Source organism: Triticum aestivum, chromosome 3A (assembly GCF_018294505.1).
Source record: "Triticum aestivum cultivar Chinese Spring chromosome 3A, IWGSC CS RefSeq v2.1, whole genome shotgun sequence".
Classification (NCBI taxonomy): Eukaryota; Viridiplantae; Streptophyta; class Magnoliopsida; order Poales; family Poaceae; genus Triticum; species Triticum aestivum.
Window position 1 is genome coordinate 638,534,070 of NC_057800.1, and position 18,610 is coordinate 638,552,679.

The window sequence follows — 18,610 nt, forward strand, 5'->3', positions numbered from 1 at the left end:
GAGGGGGGAGACTAGGGTTAGGGGAAGAAGACCCGAAAATTTCGGGAGGGGATCTATATATAAGCATAGAGGGAGCTAGGAGAGTCCAAATGAGGTGCGGTTTGCGGCCACGCGATCGTGATCGAACGCTCTAGATGATGGAGAGGGTTTTGGTGGGTTTTGGGCCAAATTGGAAAGGTGTTGGGCTGCAACACACACGAGGCCTTCTCGGTCCCTCGGTTAACCGTTGGAGTATCAAACGAAGTCCAAATGCCACGAAACTTGACAGGCGGTCTACCGGTAGTAAACCAAGGACGCTTGGCAAGTCTCGGTCCAATCTAGAAATGTTTAACCCCCACACACGAAAATAGGTAGAAAGGACCACCCGAGGAGATAGGAGCGCCGGAATGCAAAACGGACAATGGGGAAAAAGCTCGGATGCATGAGACGAACATGTATGCAAATGCAATGCACATGATGACATGATATGAGATGCATGACAAAGGCAACAACACACGAAGACAAAAACTCGAACCCGAGGAAATAAAATAACTTAGCGCCAAAAACGGCAAGAGTTGGAGAACATATAGGGTAAATTACATCCGGGGTGTTACACCGATGAAGCTTGGTATTCCAATGTTCAAGTGTCGTCCAAGATGTGTATCTTCATCCGATTGTGCAAACTTGTTCCTTGTGTCCGCCATCCTATAGAGTAGAAAATGGAGAGGAGTCAGAAATTAGTAGAGAAGAGTGACCTATGGATTATCTTAGTGGTTGTTTCCTACATTCAGCGTGTGCTCTGATACCATCTTGTAGCGACCCGACCTTAGACGGTCAAGTCTCTGTGCTTCAGTGTCATCCCCGGATTGGTAATGCTGACACACATAGTACTTGAAGGATTTATAATAGAGTAGCAATCACACACTTATTACATCGAATGTCTCAAGAGAGAACTTATTACTATAAATATGACTTAAGGCCATCTAAATAAGATAACAGCGGAAGGCTTGGAACATAAAGTGAGTCCATCAACTCCAACGGCATAGCTGAGTGCATGACAATGACCTAGCGCACCTTACTCCTCGTCTGAAAAGTCTGCAACATGATATGTTGCAGCCCGTAACGGGTCAGCACATGGGATATGCTGGCAATATAACACAGTAGAGCAATGAACAGATAAATGCTATCACTACATGCATATATGGATGGTGGAGGCGCTATGGTTATAATGTTTTTGCGAAAAGCCAATTTTTCCCTAAACAAAGGAATATATTTATTTAACTATCATGGTAGTTGAAACATCATTAAGAAGGTTCCTCCAACTCAATCCCAATTAAGGTAATCATTAACATCCCAAAAAAATTAATTTTTAGAGTGATGAGATCAAACCAATAATTCAAGTACCAGATACTCAAGATGTCCATAACTGGGGACACGACTAACCATGATTAGTTTGTACACTCTGCAGAGGTTTGCGCACTTTTCCCCACAAGACTCAATCTCCTCTGTTGGATTTCTCGCACTACATGGTGTTTGAGAAACGGATGACCGAGACACAGTCTTTCAGAAGCATTAACTCTTTACTCTGGGTAGACAGTTACACCTTCTTTCCCTCTACATCTGCTAGCCTACAACTGAAAGAGGTCACACAACATACTCAACTATGCCAGAGCCCATAATGGCTTGTGACTGCACACAGATGTTTCTAGCATGAATAATCTTATGATCTCTTTGAGCCTGGGTGGCGGACCGTAGGAGGATCACATGGGTACTTCGGGATATCCTAGGACAACACTGGATTCTCCAGGTTCCCACAATCAATCCACCCAGATGTGTATTAAAGTTGCCACCTTAAGTTGAACCATTAATTAACAACTCACATCTGTCATGGATACACTCAAACCCAATCGCTTGTTTGACCTGATTTGGATAAACGAGCGAAAAGATAAACTATAATGAAGATCAGGGCAGAAATCGCGATCGAAAATAATCGCGGAAAAACCCTGGAGAATAAATCGAGATGAACAGGCTAACGAACGAACGTTCACTGTCTACGGTTAACTGACGAACAACGTTTGTTAAAACGAGCGAACGGACGAATGTCCGCTAAACAACTAAACCGAGAAAAACCTAACCGAATAAAATAAAAAAACACATCTAGGGTTTCTAAAGAAAAACCGATCGATTTTAACTAAACCAACAAAAATGGGCGTCGGATTCCGGCGAGATCCGGCGAACGGAGGCGGCTCCGGCGGGCTTGCGCGGGCGGCACGGCGAGGCGGGGCGCGAGGTTCACGGCGGCGTGGCTCGGCAGCAGCGGTGTGCGGCAACGCTGCGGCGAGGGGCGGTGGCGGCATCGACTTGGGGTCCAGGGGGTGCGGGCGATGCTATTTAAGGAGGGGGGCTCGGCCTCGGGAGGAGTCCCGAGCGGCGACGGCGGCTCGCTCGTGTCCCAGCCGGATTCAGGCATGGCGGTGGCGCGGTGCGGGCCGGCCTGGCTCGGCTAGGCCTTCGGCCCAGTCGGGCGTTGACTTTTTTTAAAACAGATTTCGCCAGAAAAATCCTAAAAGATAAATTAAAAATATAAAAATACCAAAAGAAATTTTCATCGTCTAAATAAAATATTTAGAACAAAGTGAACATTTTCTTGGCGTAAAATGCAATTTTGAAAAATGCATATTTTTCCAATTCAAATAAAATAGCAATAAAATCCAAATAAAATTATTTATTTGATTTTAATATTTTTCCTTCAATATTTCATTTATTTTGGAGAAGTCATATTATCTCCTCTCATATATTTTAGTATGAAATATTTACGGAGAGAAAAATAATTAAAACTGAAAATGATCCCCTTTTCAATATTTTATAAAAATTCAAATATGAAAATCGTGAAATCCCCAACTCTCTCCGTGGGTCCTTAGTTGCTTAGAATTTCGAGGATCGCAACACGAAATGCAATAAAATATGATATGCATGGATGACCTATGTATAACATTCCAAACTAAAATTTGGGATGTTACATCGGTCATTTTTGAAAATTAGGAACATTATTTGAAAAAAATGAAAAATAGAACTTGAAAAAAAAAGAAAAAAGTAAAGTAAATACCCAAAGAAAATTGTTAAGAATAAATATTCATGGAAAAACGAAAAAAGCAGACCTAAATCTGACCGGAAGGTTCCCAAAACTAGAAAAGCTAAATGGGGCGGCCCAGTGTAAATTGTCGGCTTCCTCCGTGTCTGTTTCGGCGGCAATGCACGGCAAATAGAAGATTTGTGTTAGTATTATACCATACATGGGTGTGTAATTGTTGTGGCCGGTATGGGTGAGGCCCAACTTCACATGGATCAATGGTGTGAAGCGCTATCTACAAGAAGAGCATCAAACAAAACACAACCAACTTTCATCTTCTTCCTCATGTCTCCTCTATCCCCTTGTGTCTGTAGTGATCCAACTCTTGCTCTTATACCCTTGATTTTGTGCTTTTCTAATCCTTGATCCTCTTCTCTGTATCTTAGTCTATTTGTGAAGCTTGGTTTGGTGAATTAATTCACATCCGGAACACTTGTATCGTTTTTGGAATGATGTTTACGGAGATGTGTTGGGGGAATGCAGTATTTCAAAAAAATTCATACGATCACGCAAGATCTATCTAGGAGATGCATAGCAACGAGACGGGAGAGTGTGTCCACGTACCCTCGTAGACCGAAAGTGGAAGTGTTTAGTAACGCGGTTGATGTAGTCGAACGTCTTCACGATCCAACCGATCGAAGTACCGAACGTACGGCACCTCCGTGTTCAGCACACATTCAGCATGATGACGTCCCTCGAGATCTTGATCCAGTTGAGGATGAGGGAGAGTTTCGTCAGCACGACGACATGGTGACGGTGATGATAAAGTTATCGATGCAGGGCTTCACCTAAGCACTATGACGATACGACCGAGGTGTTGAACTATGGAGGGGGGCACCGCACACGGCTAAGAGATTGTCTGTTCTACTATTGGGGTGCCCCCTGGTCACGTATATAAAGGAGGGAGGGAGGAAGGAGGCCGGCCAGGAGGGGCGCGCCAGGGGGGGTCCTACTTGGACTCCTAGTCCAAGTAGGATTCGCCCCCTCCCCCTTTTCCTTTCTTCCACCGAAGGGAAAGGAAGGAGGGGAGAAGGAGAAGGAAGGAGGGGGGCGCGCCCCCACCCCTTGTCCAATTCGGTTTGGGCAGGGGGAGGCGCGCGCCACCTCGTGGCCCTTCTTCCCTCTCTTCAATAAAGCCCACTAAGGCCCATTAACTTCCCTGGGGGGTTCCGGTAACCTCCCCGTACTCCGAAAAAATGCCCGAACCACTCGGAACCCTTCTGATGTCCAAATGCAACTTTCCATTATATATGAATATTTACCTCTTGACCATTTCGAGACTCCTCATCATGTCCGTGATCTCATCCGGGACTCCGAACAAATTTCGGTCATCAAATCACATAAGTCATAATACAAATCGTCATCGAACGTTAAGCATGCGGACCCTACGGATTCGAGAACTATGTAGACATGACCGAGACACATCTCTAGTCAATAACCAATAGCGGAACCTGGATGCTCATATTGGCTCCTACATATTCTACGAAGATCTTTATTGGTCAAACCGCATAACAACATACGTCATTCCCTTTGTCATTGGTATGTTACTTGCCCGAGATTCGATCATCGATATCATCATACCTAGTTCAATCTCGTTACCGGCAAGTCTCTTGACTCGTTCCGTAATGCATCATCCCGTAACTAACTCATTAGTCACATTTCTTGCAAGGCTTATAATGATGTGCATTACCGAGAGGGCCCAGAGATACCTCTCCGATACATGGAGTGACAAATCCTAATCTCGATCTATACCAACTCAACAAACACCACTGGAGAAACCTGTAGAGCATATTTATGATCACCCAGTTACGTTGTGACGTTTGATAGCACACAAGGTGTTCCTCCGGTATTTGAGAGTTGCATAATCTCATAGTCAAAGGAACATGTATAAGTCATGAAGAAAGCAATAGCAATAAAACTAAACGATCATTATGCTAAGCTAACAGATGGGTCTTGTCCATCACATCATTCTCTAATGATGTGATCCCGTTCATCAAATGACAACACATGTCTATGGTTAGGAAACTTAACCATCTTTGATTAACGAGCTAGTCAAGTAGAGGCATACTAGGGACACTCTGATTGCCTATGTATCCACACATGTACTAAGTTTCCGGTTAATACAATTCTAGCATGAATAATAAACATTTATCATGATACAAGGAAATATAAATAACAACTTTATTATTGCCTATAGGGCATATTTCCTTCAAGATGTTGATCCACCACTCTTTGATGGAGCACTCCAAATGCTAGGTGGACATGTCAATGATCTCGAGATGAAGCCAATCCTTTACCAAGTTCCAATGCCTCAAGGCGAACCGCCACTTACAAAAGAGGTGAGCCATGGATTCTTGCTCGCATTTGCACAAGGGGCAAATGCCATAGTTTGGCCATCCCCCTTTGGCCAACCTATCGACAGTCCAAACTCTATTTTGAGTAGCTAACCAAGCAAAAAAATAAATTAAAAATAGGCGATGCCCATGCCTTCCAAATCGCGTGGTGCATGGGGGAATTGATAGCCCCACAAAATTGTGCCTTGTATGCGGACACCGCAGAGTAGAGCCTGTTGGATGTGTGCTTCCAAATAATATCATCCTATGCATTGGCGCCAAGGTGGAAGTCGTGGAGGGTTACTGTTAGACTTTGAGTCGTATTGTGTTTAGACAGGGTATGGAGTCGTGTCCTAATAGGACACTGATACGTCTCCAATGCATCTATAATTTTTTATTGTTCCATGCTATATTATATCCTATTTTGGACATTATTGGGCTTTATTATACACTTTTATATTATTTTTGGGACTAACCTATTAACCGGAGGCCCATCCCAGAATTGTTGTTTTTGGCTATTTCCGAGTTTCATAGAAAAAGAATATCAAACGGAGTCCAAACGGAATGAAACCTTCGGGGACGTGATTTTCGGAACGAACATGATCTAGAGGACCTGGACCCTACGTCAAGAAAGCAACCAGGAGGGCACGAGGTAGGGGGCGCGCCTCCCCCCTAGGCGCGCCCTCCACCCTCATGGGGCCCATGTTTCTCCACCGACGTACTTCTTCCTCCTATATATACCTACGTACCCAAAGTACCAGATACGGAGCCAAAACCCTAATTCCACCGCCGTAACTTTCTGTACCCGTGAGATCCCATCTTGGGGCCTTTTCCAGAGCTCCGCCGGAGGGGGCATCGATCATGGAGGGCTTCTACATCAACACCATAGCCTCTCCGATGAAGTGTGAGTAGTTTACTTCAGACCTTTAGGTCCATAGTTATTAGCTAGATGGCTTCTTCTCTCTTTTTGGATCTCAATACAAAGTTCTCCCCCTCTCTTGTGGAGATCTATTCGATGTAATCTTCTTTTGCGGTGTGTTTGTTGAGACCGATGAATTGTGGGTTTATGATCAAGTTTATCTATGAACAATATTTGAATCTTCTCTGAATTCTTTTATGTATGATTGGTTATCTTTGCAAGTCTCTTCGAATTATCAGTTTGGTTTGGCCTACTAGATTGATCTTTCTTGCAATGGGAGAAGTGCTTAGCTTTGGGATCAATCTTGTGGTGTCCTTTCCCAGTGACAGTAGGGGCAGCAAGGCACGTATTGTATTGTTGCCATCGAGGATAACAAGATGGGGTTTATATCATATTGCATGAGTTTATCCCTCTACATCATGTCATCTTGCTTAAAGCATTACTCCGTTCTTTTGAACTTAATACTCTAGATGCATCCTGGATAGCGGTTGATGTGTGGAGTAATAGTAGTAGATGCAGGAAGGAGTCGGTCTACTTGTCTCGGACGTGATGCCTATATACATGATCATACCTAGATATTCTCATAACTATGCTCAATTCTGTCAATTGCTCAACAGTAATTTGTTTACCCACCGTAATACTTATGCTCTCGAGAGAAGCCACTAGTGAAACCTATGGCCCCCGGGTCTATTTTCCATCATATTAATCTTCTGTCAACAAGCTATTTCCTTTTCCGTTTATTTTGCTTTCTTTACTTTGCATCTTTATCATAAAAATACCAAAAATAGTATCTTATCATATCTATCAGATCTCACTTTCGTAAGTGACCGTGAAGGGATTGACAACCCCTTTATTGCGTTGGCTGCAAGGATTTTATTTGTTTGTGTACGTGCGAGGGTGAAAGTGCGTTATATCGACTAGAGGGGGGTGAATAGGTGATTTTTATGAAAGTCTTCAAAACGTGGAAGATTCGAAGACAAACGATAGAAACAAACCTATTACCATGCAGCGGAAGGTAGACTACACTAGGCAAACCATAGTCAAGTATTCAATGAAGTGAAGGCACAATGACTAATAGCAGCTAAGTAGTAAGGATCAGGTAGGAAGATATTAAGAAGCCAATCAGAACAAGCAATCACTCAGTGAAGACAAAAGATAGTGCAATCATACGATGACTTCACAAGGACCAACAGTAAGTAAAGGGAAGGGAAGGATGAAACCAGTGACTCGTTGAAGACAAAGATTTGTTGGACCAGTTCCAGTTGCTGTGACAACTGTACGTCTGGTTAGGGCGGCTAGGTATTTAAACCTGAGGACACACAGTCCCGAACACCCAGTCCTGAACACACAGCTCAGGACACCCAGTCCTCACCGTATTCCCCTTGAGCTAAGGTCACACAGACCTCGCCCAATCACTCTGGTAAGTCTTCAAGGTAGACTCCCAAACCTTCACAGACTTCATTCACCGGCGATCCACAATGACTCTTGCATGCTAAGAACGTGACGCCTAACCGGCTGGAGGATTCACAGTCCTCAAGTGTAATAAGTCTTCAGATCACACAGACAGGAAGACTTAAGTGATGCCTAACACTCTTTGGCTATGGGTGGTTAGGGTTTTATCCTTGCAAGGAATTCTCTCTCAAAGGCTTCGAGGTGGGTTGCTCTCACACGACAAAAGCCATACTTTAACTCTGAGCAGCCAACCGTTTATGGTTGTAGGGGGTGGGCTATTTATAGCCACTAGGCAACCCGACCTGATTTGTACGAAATGACCCTGGGTCACTAAGGAACTGACACGTGTTCCAATGGTCAGATTTCAAACACACACGACAACTTTACTTGGGCTACAAGCAAAGCTGACGTGTCCGACTCTGGACAAGATTCGCTCTCATAGTCTTCACTCGAAGACATAGGTTTTGGTTAAGCATCACTTCAGTCATTCTAACTGGTTCTCTTGGACCCCACTTAACAGTATGGTGGTTCCTATGACTCAACAAACAAGAAAAAGAACTACGAAAGATCTAAGTCTTCGAGCTCCATAGGCTTCATGCGATGTCTTCTCTTGTCATAGTCTTCAATATGAATATCTTCATATACCACCTTTGACTTCAGTGTCTTCATATATTTTTAGGGGTCATCTCTGGTAGGAAAACCGAATCAATGAGGGACTTCTACCTGTGTGGTCCTGCAATTCTCACAAACACATTAGTCCCTCAACTAGGTTTGTCGTCAATACTCCAAACCAACTAGGGGTGGCACTAGATGCACTTATAGAGGGACTCACGCGTGGCCTCCTACTGGATTGATACCTTGGTTCTGAAAAACCGAGGGAAATACTTATGCTACTTTGCTACATCACCCTTTCCTCTTCAAGGGAAAACCAACGCAGTGCTCAAGAGGTAGCAAGAAGGATTTCTGGCGCCATTGCCGGGGAGTCTACGCAAAAGTCAACATACCAAGTACCCATCACAAACCCTTATCTCCCGCATTACATTATTTGCCATTTGCTTCTCATTTTCCTCTCCCCCACTTCACCATTGCCATTTTATTCGCCCTCTCCCTCCGTCCTCCTTCTCTTTTGTCTATTTGCCTCTTTTTGCCCGTCTCTTCTTTGCTTGTGTGTTGGATTGCTTGGTTGTCACGATGGCTCAAGATAATACCAAATTGTGTGGCTTTACTAATACCAACAACAATGATTTTATTAGCACTCTGATTGCTCCTCTTACCGATGCTGAATCTTGTGAAATTAATGCTGCTTTGCTGAATCTTGTCACGAAAGATCCGTTTTCTTGCCGCTACCCATCTAAACAACTTTGTTGATTTGTGTGATATGCAAAAGAAGAAAGATGTGGACAATGATATTGTTAAATTGAAGCTATTTCCTTTTTCGCTTAGAGATCGTGCTAAAGCTTCGTTTTTGTCTTTGCCTAAAAATAGTATTGATTCGTGGAATAAGTGCAAAGATGCTTTTATCTCTAAGTATTTTCCTCCCGCTAAGATCATCTCTCTTAGAAACGATATCATGAATTTTAAGCAACTTGATCATGAACATGTTGCACAAGCTTGGGAGAGGATGAAATTAATGATACGTAATTGCCCTACACATGGTTTGAATTTATGGATGATTATACAAATTTTTTATGCAGGATTGAATTTTGCTTCTAGAAATCTTTTAGATTCGGTCACGGGAGGCACTTTTATGGAAATCACTTTAGAATAATCTACTAAACTCCTAGATAATATTATGGTTAATTATTCTCAATGGCACACTGAAAGATCTACTAATAAGAAAGTGCATGCGATAGAAGAAATTAATGTTTTGAGTGGAACGATGGATGCACTTATGAAATTATTTGCTACTAAAAGTGTTTCTTCTGATCCTAATGATATGCCTTTGTGTACTTTAATTGAGAATAATAATGAATCTATGGATGTGAATTTTTTTGGTAGGAATAATTTTGGTAATAACGCATATAGAGGAAACTTTAATCCTAGGTCGTATCCTAGTAATTCCTCTAATAATTATGGTAATTCCTACAACAATTCTTATGGAAATTTCAATAAGATACCCTCTAATTTTGAATCTAATATTAAAGAATTTATTACTTCACAAAAGAATTTCAATGCTTTGATTGAAGAAAAATTGCTTAAGATTGATGAGTTGGCTAGGAATGTTGATAGAATTTCTCTTGATATTGATTCTTTGAAACTTAGATCTATTCCACCTAAGCATGATATCAATGAGTCTCTCAAAGCCATGAGAATTTCCATTGATTTGTGCAAAGAAAGAACCGCTAGGATGCGTGCTAAGAAAGATTGCTTTATAAAAGTGTGTTCTTCTAGTTTCCATGATAATAAAGATGAAGATCTAAAAGTTACTGATGTGTCCCCTATTAAATCTTTGTTTTGCAATATTAATCTTGATAATGATGGGACTGAATATGATTCACCTTTACCTAGAAGACATTCCAAAAATTTAGAGTCTTTAGATCTTGATGCTAAAATTGTTAAAAGTGGGATTGAAGAAGTCAAAACTTTAAATATCAATGAACCCACTATTTTGGATCTCAAGGAATTTAATTATGATAATTGCTCTTTGATAGATTGTATTTCCTTGTTGCAATCCATGCTAAATTCCCCTCATGCTTATAGTCAAAATAAAGCCTTTACCAAACATAATGTTGATGCTTTGATGCAATCTTATGAAGAAAAACTTGAGTTGGAAGTTTCTATCCCTAAAAAACTTTATGATGAGTGGGAACCTACTATTAAAATTAGAATTAGAGATCATGAATGATATGCTTTGTGTGATTTGGGTTCTAGTGTTTCCACGATTCCAAAGACTTTGTGTGATTTGCAAGGTTTCTGTGATTTTGATGATTGCTCTTTAAACTTGCACCTTGCGGATTCAACTATTAAGAAACCTATGGGAAGAATTAATGATGTTCTTATTGTTGCAAATAGGAATTGTGTGCCCGTAGATTTTATTGTTCTTGACATAGATTGCAATCCTTCATGTCCTATTATTCTTGGTAGACCTTTCCTTAGAACGATTGGTGCAATTATTGATATGAAGGAAGGGAATATTAGATTCCGATTTCCGTTAAGGAAAGGCATGGAACACTTCCCTAGAAAGAAAATTAAATTACCATATGAATCTATTATGAGAGTCACTTATGGATTGCCTACCAAAGATGACAGCGCTTGTTGGGAGGCAACCCAATTTTATTTTTATTCCTTGCTTTTTGCTCCTGTTTAGTAATAAATAATTTATCTAGACTCTGTTTTTGTTGTGTTTTTTGTGTTTAATTAGTGTTTGTGCCAAGTAGAACCGTTGGGAAGGCTTGGGGAAAGTCTTTTTAATCGTGCTGTAAAAAAACAGAAACTTTAGCGCTCACGAGAATTGCTGCAATTTTTATTTGGAAAGTGATATTTAGTTAATTATTTTTTCAGATGATTAATAGATAAATTCCTCACGTCCAGAAATTTATTTTAGAATTTTTGGAGTTCCAGAACACGCGTTAGCTACAGATTACTATAGACTGTTCTGTTTTTGACAGATTCTGTTTTTCGTGTGTTGTTTGCTTATTTTGATGAATCTATGGCTAGTAAAATAGTTTATAAACCATATAGAAGTTGGAGTACAGTAGTTTATCACCAATATAAATAAAGAATGAGTTCATTACAGTACCTTGAAGTGGTGTTTTGTTTTCTTTCGCTAACGGAGCTCATGAGATTTTCTACTTTAAGTTTTGTGTTGAGAAGTTTTCAAGTTTTGGGTAAAAGATTTGATGGGTTATCGAACAAGGAGTGGCAAGAGGCTAAGCTTGGGGATGCCCATGGCACCCAAAGATAATCTAAGGACACCTAAAATCCCAAGCTTGGGGATGCCCCGTAAGGCATCCCCTCTTTCGTCTACTTCCATCGGTAACTTTACTTGGAGCTATATTTTTATTTACCACATGATATGTGTTTTGCTTGGAGCGTATTGTATTATTTGAGTCTTTATTTGTTAGTTTTCCACAATCATCCTTGCTGTACAAACCTTTTGAGAGAGACACACATGATTCGGAAATTGTTAGAATACTCTATGTGCTTCACTTATATCTTTTGAGTTATATAGTTTTTGCTCTAGTGCTTCACTTATATCTTTTAGGGCACGGTGGTGGATTTGTTTTATAGAAACTATTGTTATCTCATGCTTCACTGAGGTTATTTTGAGAGTCCTACAAAACATCATGGTAATTTGATTTAATTATGTTAGGCATTCAAGATTAATAAAAAAATTCTTATGAGTGTGTTGAATACTATGAGAACTTTGATACTTGATAATTGTTTTGAGATATGGAGATGGTGATATTAGAGTCGTGCTAGTTGAGTAGTTGTGAATTTGAGAAATGCTTGGGTTGAAGTTTGTGATTCCCGTAGCATGCACGTATGGTGAACCGTTATGTGAAGAAGTTGGAGCATGAATTATTTATTGATTGTTTTCCTTATGAGTGGCGGTCGGGGATGAGCGATGGTCTTTTCCTACCAATCTATCCCCCTAGGAGCATGCGCGTAATACTTTGCTTCGATAACTAATAGATTTTTGCAATAAGTATGTGTGTTCTTTATGACTAATGTTGAGTCCATGAATTATACGCAATCTCACCCTTCCACCATTGCTAGCCTCTCTATTACCGCGCACCTTTCGCCAGTATCATACACCCACCATATACCTTCCTCAAAACAGCCACCATACCTACCTATCATGGCATTTCCATAGCCATTCCAGATATATTGCCATGCAACTTTCCACCGTTCCGTTTACTATGATACGCTCCATCATTGTCATATTTCTTTGCATGATCATGTACTTGACATTTTAGTTGTCGCAAAGCCACCATTCATAATTCTTTCGTACAAGTCACTCATGCATCATTGCTATCCCGGTATACCGCCAGAGGCATTCATATAGAGTCATACTTTGTTCTAGTATCGAGTTGTAATCATTGAGTTCTAAATAAATAGAAGTGTGATGATCATCATTCATAGAGTATTGTCCCAAAAAAAGAGGCCAAAAAAGGCCCCAAAAAAGGGACAATACTACTATCCTTTTTCCACACTTGTGCTTCAAAGTAGCACCATGATCTTCATGATAGAGAGTCTCCTATGTTATCACTTTCATATACTAGTGGGAATTTTTCATTATAGAACTTGGCTTGTATATTCCAATGATGGGCTTCCTCAAAATGCCCTAGGTCTTCGTGAGCAAGCGAGTTGGATGCACACCCACTTAGTTCTTTTTGTTGAGCTTTCATATACTTATAGCTCTAGTGCATCCGTTGCATGGCAATCCCTACTCGCTCACATTGATATCTATTAATGGGCATCTTCATAGCCCGTTGATACGCCTAGTTGATGTGAGACTATCTTCTCCCTTTTTGTCTTCTCCACAACCACCATTCTATTCCACATATAGTGCTATGTCCATGGCTCACGCTCATGTATTGCGTGAAGATTGAAAAAGTTTGAGAACACCGAAAGTATGAAACAATTGCTTGGCTTGTCAACGGGGTTTTGCATGATTTAAATACTTTGTGTGGTGAAGATGGAGCATAGCCAGACTATATGATTTTGTAGGGATAACTTTCTTTGGCCATGTTATTTTGAAGAGACATGGTTGCTTAGTTAGTATGCTTGAAGTATTATTATTTCTATGTCAATATTGAACTTTTGTCTTGAATCTTTCGGATCTAAATATTCATATCACAATTAAGAGAATTACATTGAAATTATGCCAAGTAGCATTCCACATCAAAAATTCTGTTTTATCATTTACTTACTCGAGGACGAGCAGGAATTAAGCTTGGGGATGCTTGATACGTCTCCAATGTATCTATAATTTTTTATTGTTCCATGCTATATTATATCTTGTTTTGGACATTATTGGGCTTTATTATACACTTTTATATTATTTTTGGGACTAACCTATTAACCGGAGGCCCGGCCTAGAATTGCTATTTTTTTTGCCTATTTTAGAGTTTCACAGAAAAAGAATATCAAACAGAGTCCAAACAAAATGAAACATTCGGAAGCGTGATTTTCGAAACGAACATGATCCAGAGGACTTGGACCCTACGTCAAGAAAGCAACCAAGAGGGCACGAGGTAGGGGCGCGCCTACCCCCCCAGGCGCGCCCTCCACCCTTGTGTTGGGGATCGTAGCAGAAATTTAAAATTTTCTACGCATGACCAAGATCAATCTATGGAGTAATATAACAACGAGGGGAAGGGGAGTGCATCTACATACCCTTGTAGATCGCTAAGCGGAAGCTTTACTAGAACGCGGATGAGGTAGTTGTACTCGTAGCGATTCAGATCGCGGTCGATTCCGATCTAAGCGCCGAACAACGGCGCCTCTGCGTTCAACACACGTGCAGCCCGGTGTCGTCTCCCATGCCTTGATCCAACAAGGAGAGAGGGAGAGGTTGGGGAAGACTCCGTCCAGCAGCAACACGACGGCTTGGTGGTGGTGGAGGAGCGCGGTACTCCAGCAGGGCTTCGCCAAGCACTACGAGAGACGAGGAGGGAGAGAGGTAGGGTTGCGCCTTGGGAGAGAGAGACTCATGTGTTATGCAGCCCCAAAACCTCCACTGTATATAGGGGCAAGGGCAAGGGGAGGCGCTCTAGGGTTTCCCCTAGGGGGGCGGCGGCCAGGGCAGATGGGATCTCCCCTTTGGGTGACTTGGCCCCCAAGCCAGGAGGTGGGAACCCTAGATGGGGCGCCCCAAACCCCCTGGTCATGTGGGAATAGGTGAGGGGGGCGCACAGCCCCTTAGTGGGCTGGTTTGCCCCCTTCCCTTGGCCCATGAAGGCCCCCAACACTTGCCGGGGCTCCCGAAACACCTTTCGGTCATGCTGGTCATCACCCGGTACCTCCGGAACACTTCCGGACTCCAAAACCCTTCGTCCAATATATCAATCTTCACCTCCGGACCATTTCGGAACTCCTCGTGACGTCCGGGATCTCATCTGGGACTTCGAACAACATTCGGTAACCGCGTACATACTTTCCCTATAACCCTAGCGTCATCGAATCTTAAGTGTGTAGACCCTACGGGCTCGGGAATAATGCAGACATGACCGAGACATGTCTCTGGTCAATAACCAACAGCGGGATCTGGATACCCATGTTGGCTCCCACATGTTCCACGATGATCTCATCGGATGAACCACGATGTCAAGGATTCAGTCAATCCCGTATACAATTCCCTTTGTCTACCGGTATAGTACTTTCCCGAGATTCGATCGTCGGTATCCCGATACCTTGTTCAATCTCGTTACCGGCAAGTCTCTTTACTCGTTCTGTAACACATCATCCCGTGATCACCTCCTTGGTCACATTGTGCATTATGATGATGTCCTACCGAGTGGGACCAGAGATACCTCTCCGTTTACACGGAGTGACAAATCCCAGTCTCGATTCGTGCCAACCCAATAGACACTTTCGGAGATACCTGTAGTGCACCTTTATAGACACCCAGTTATGTTGTGGCGTTTGGTACACCCAAAGCATTCCTACGGTATCCGGGAGTTGCACAATCTCATGGTCTAAGGAAATGATACTTGACATTAGAAAAGCTTTAGCAGACGAATTATACGATCTTGTGCTAGGCTTAGGATTGGGTCTTGTCTATCACATCATTCTCCTAATGATGTGATCCCGTTATCAATGACATCCAATGTCCATGGTCAGGAAACCATGACCATCTATTGATCAACGAGCTAGTCAACTAGAGGCTTACTAGGGACATGTTGTGGTCTATGTATTCACACATGTATTACGGTTTCCGGTTAATACAATTATAGCATGAACAATAGACAATTATCATGAACAAGGAAATACAATAATAACCATTTTATTATTGCCTCTAGGGCATATTTCCAACACCTCGTGGGGCCCACGTTGCACCACCGACGTACTGCTTCCTCCTATATATACCTACGTACCCCCAAACTACCAGATATGGAGCCAAAACCCTAATTCCACCGCCGTAACTTTCTGTACTCGTGAGATCCCATCTTGGGGCCTTTTCCGGAGCTCCGCCGAAGGGGGCATCGATCACGGAGGGCTTCTACATCAACACCATAGCCTCTCCGGTGAAGTGTGAGTAGTTTACTTCAGACCTTCGGGTCCATAGTTATTAGCTAGATGGCTTCTTCTCTCTTTTTGGATCTCAATACAAAGTTCTCCCCCTCTCTTGTGGAGATCTATTTGATGTAATCTTCTTTTGCGGTGTGTTTGTTGAGACCGATGAATGATGAGTTTATGATCAAGTTTATCTATGAACAATATTTGAATCTTCTCTGAATTCTTTTATGTATGATTGGTTATCTTTGAAAGTCTCTTCGAATTATCAGTTTGGTTTGGCCTACTAGATCGATCTTTCTTGTAATGGTTGAAGTGCTTAGCTTTGGGTTCAATCTTGCGGTGTCCTTTCCGAGTGACAGTAGGGGCAGCAAGGCACGTATTGTATTGTCGCCATCGAGGATAACAAGATGGGGTTTATATGATATTGCATGAGTTTATCCCTCTACATCATGTCATCTTGCTTAAAGCGTTACTTTGTTCTTTTGAACTTAATACTCTAGATGCATGCTGGATAGCGGTCGATGTGTGGAGTAATAGTAGTAGATGCAGGCAGGAGTCGGTCTACTTGTCTCGGACGTGATGCCTATATACATGATCATACCTAGATATTCTCATAACTATGCTCAATTCTGTCAATTGCTCAATAGTAATTTGTTTACCCACCGTAATACTTATGCTCTCGAGAGAAGCCACTAGTGAAACCTATGGCCCCCGGGTCTATTTTCCATCATATTAATCTTCTGTCAACAAGCTATTTCCTTTTTCGTTTATTTTGCTTTCTTTACTTTGCATCTTTATCATAAAAATACCAAAAATATTATTGTATCACATCTATCAGATCTCACTTTCGTAAGTGATCGTGAAGAGATTGACAACCCCTTTATTGTGTTGGTTGCAAGGATTTTATTTGTTTGTGTAGGTGCGAGGGACTCGTGCATGGCCTCCTACTGGATTGATACCTTGGTTCTCAAAAACTTAGGGAAATACTTATGCTACTTTGCTGCATCACCGTTTCCTCTTCAAGGGAAAACCAATGCAATGCTCAAGAGCTAGCAGACACTTGTATCCCAGACCTCCTATATAATGTCAGGTTTGACACACGGTGTAACCTATGCCAACAACTAGCACAAACATATAGAGGGAGCCGTAGCGCTCGGGTGGCCAAAGTGCGTATCGTAGCGGTATCAACAGGGAGGAGTGCTCGTAGTCATGCCCCGGTCATGTAGTTATATCGGTGAACCTCGTTAACAAATCTCGATGCCGTGCCTCATGTGTTGCTTGGACCTCATATTATTCTAATAAGTGGTAGATCTTGGAGACCCAAGCATCATTCTTTAACTCTGATCAAACCTTCCAGTTTTTCCTTTTGGAAGTCTCATGAATGGTGCTAGGAGGGACAATTAGGAAGGTGACATGGGCATGGGGTAAGCCGTTTGAGACATGAGCACTGCCTTGACGATAGTTTTGCAGCCAATGGCACTGATCTAATGTTATTGCCATCCCAAGGGACAAGCTTGTCCTCGATCTTGTCCATGAGGAATTGGAAATCCACTGTTTTGATTCACAAGGTGGTACTCATAATTGTGCAAACCGCCCCCCGCTAGGGTTCCCTCCCCTGTCGTCGCCGGCCGCCGGGTGAGCGCCTCCAGGCTCGCCCCGCTCCCTGCCCTCCCCCTCTCCCCCCCGCGGCGCGTCCGCGCACGCTGGGGGGAACCTCACTTGCTGCAGCCTTAGACCCACCTTCCTCCCCACCCCTCGCCATCGTCGGCGAGCTCCGTCGGGCAAAGCCCGCTGGGCGCGGCGGTGGCGGGGCCCTTCTCCCCCCTGCTTGTGGGACACCGGCGTGGGGCGGCCTCCTCGAGCTATGACGCTGGACTTCCCAGGGTTCAGCAGCTTGGCGGCGGGCTCGCAGGGCGGCCGACTGGTGGCGGCGCGTCGGCGCCCTGGGTCTCGTGCGTGGCAGGGCGGCTGCGGAGCTCCCATCTCGGGAGGTGGCGCGCGGTCGGCCCCCTGCTAGATCCAACCGGATCTGGTTGTGGGGGTCGGCTGGCGGCAGCGGTGCGTGCCCGGCGGCTCCGGCGCTATGAGCTCGCCGGGCGATGCGGGTAGGGCAGCGGCCGGGCGTGGCTGTTGCTCCGGCTGTGGGCGGCGACGTGTGGAAGTCCGGCGGTGGTGGACTTACGATGTCATGGCGGCTTCATGGTGCCTTGGCGGATCTGCTTGCGGCGGCGGCCGGCTTCTCCGGTGTCGGCTTGTCTGTGATCGGACCGTTTCGGCCTTCACTTCATCTCCTCGGCGCTCGGTCGCTGCTCCCTTCGAAGGGCTAGCCCTTTCCTAGCCGTGGTTCATCGCTCGTCTCGCGCACGGTGCTGCAGGACCGAGCTCGTCTCGCGCACGGTGCAGCAGGACTGACCTCGTCCCCGCCCCACGGTGCTACAGGACCGATCTCGTCACGCGCTCAGGGCTACAGGTTGGGTCGATGGATGCCAGTTTTGGCCGATCTATTGGGTCTCAATGCTGGGGGTGGGCTAGGGGTGCAAAGGCGGATCCTTTTCTGCTCGTCTCTTTGGTTGGGGTAGCGGTGGGTCTCGGGTGCGGTGGTGTCAAGGTCTT